A 2,051-nucleotide genomic window follows, 5' to 3' on the forward strand; every position below is an offset into this window, starting at 1 on the left:
ATTAGATATTAATACGATCCCTATAAAGTATATTCATTACTCGTTATTCTCTACTAATAGTTAATTAAAGACTGTATGTAATGACTATTTTGCACATCCCTTTCAAGATTTCCTGATTTTCTAAGGTTTATTGACATATCATATAGGCCTACACAACTGTGGTGTAGTTCTGCACTGAATGAAAAACTTGGGTTGCAGGTTCCTCAATAGTGCATTACAAGACATGACATCTATCAATATGTGTGCATACCTCCAGCAATGTTAACTATGTTGAAGCACTTATTTTAACTGATATTATACATAATGTATTATACTCTTATAGATGTATGTAGATATTTCATCTCCGGCCTTGTCAGGTATTGAACAATCAATAAATAAAGAACACAGAATTGTTGAATATAAAACACAGAATTTGTGTGATTATACTAAATGATTTTCACAACTGCATATTTAACTGTTACACATGCTGATGTAATGCAAATGTTCCAACTTGGGATCAATAAAGTATATCTTATCTTAAGCTGATCGATGGCTACTGCCATATTTGCAAAATGTGCCTCTGAACCTTGACAAGTGCATGTTTCAGGCTTATCAATTAATGTAATGTAATGTTATCACAGGGGTCACACACATAAGACCAGCTGTTAAATAAAGCTCTTCTGACCTTAGCTGGCATGTGTGTATATATATTAATACTGCCCATAATGGGCACAAGCAATTTTCACCCATTTATTAATTATATGTTTTAAATGTTCGAACATTTACAGTGCCATGTCTTCTACTTACATTAGTCTCAAAGATTGAAGGAAGAAGGGAAGGGATCACTGCCCTCCACCTGCCAGCACCCAGCCAGAGGAGCGCAAACAACAAAAACAAGCAAGGTGTCCCGTCATGTACCTGGAAGTTTGGGTTGGCAAAATGGAGTAAGAGAGGGACTTGAAAAACCTTGGTGGCTCTCTACTCATGTTGTTACAGTTGTCTTGGTTACAGCTCTCAAGTTTTTTTTTGTGCCATTTCCACATCTTTAGAAAATATGAAAAAATTGAAGTGAAATCAACCTCTTCTCTGGAGAACAAACTTTGATTTCTCTGTCTTGTGAGTTTGCAGTCTTGCAGTTTTGCTCCTCCACCTGTAACATCACTGCCCCTCCACCTGCCATACAGTAGGTTACTAACAAGATTACTTATATAATGCAGTGATAGAATACATGTTTAGTATGCTTACTTATATAAAACAGTAGTATTAAACTTACCTTGTGTTTTCACTCTCACTTAAGTCCCTCTCCCTTTGCCATCAATCCAAAATCAGCTGAGCTGCAACATTATACAGACGGGTAATAATCAACAGAATCACAAGGACACAATATGGCTCTGCTAAAAACACTCACTCTTACACGCACCAAAGTTATATTTATCTAATATTTAACTCCCTCCACCCCCGCATACAATCCTGTTTAGAAGCCCCTCTTCTCTAATTCAACATGTTGGACGAAATGACATTAAGAGAACGGAATTTACAATTGAAAGGTTGTTCAACGTGTGTTGCTAACTTGCTTCGGTATCCTAGCTTAATCTGTTATCTGTAAACATTCCCTAAATCTACTAATGTAGGGATAATCCACTGACATCCTTTAATACACATGTTAATTTGAATCAGATGTACTGATAATATCCGCAATATAAATCTTTAAACTTCTTCTTACCTTTAAAAGTCCGTCACGAACGGTCTATTATGCTGCAACTCTACTGCTCTGCTAGCCTTGGCGCTAACTTCCGGGGAACGATTGAGAGGCTCCACGATCGGCCATTGCTGTAAAAAAGTGGTCCATTGGAGTGAACGGAGGTGTCATAACTCTTCTATTATATGGCTCTGGCTCTACCCATAGACTGTATATATAGGCTCTACCCCACAGTTTGCCGCTTGGACCGTACACGACACGCCCCTACACGAAACCCCCACTACACGACACGCCCACCTGACACGACACTACGGTGACCGAGAGACATTGATACCGTACATGGCAAATTAAAAACGAATTGCAAATTATTGTA

At 38.1% G+C, this 2,051-nt stretch overlaps 1 long non-coding RNA gene across 1 annotated transcript; it reads right to left on the reverse strand.

The window, feature by feature from the left end:
- Nucleotides 1–757: 757 nt before the first annotated feature.
- LOC139434971 (uncharacterized) lies at nt 758–1,837 on the reverse strand. The gene is made up of 3 exons (XR_011644251.1): nt 1,703–1,837; nt 1,253–1,313; nt 758–1,170 (listed from the first exon to the last, which is right to left on the reverse strand). It is a non-coding gene; the product is annotated as an uncharacterized lncRNA (long non-coding RNA).
- Between the last annotated feature and the right edge of the window lie 214 nt (nt 1,838–2,051).

Source organism: Pseudochaenichthys georgianus, chromosome 13, assembly GCF_902827115.2.
Source record: "Pseudochaenichthys georgianus chromosome 13, fPseGeo1.2, whole genome shotgun sequence".
In the NCBI taxonomy this organism is placed as follows: domain Eukaryota; kingdom Metazoa; phylum Chordata; class Actinopteri; order Perciformes; family Channichthyidae; genus Pseudochaenichthys; species Pseudochaenichthys georgianus.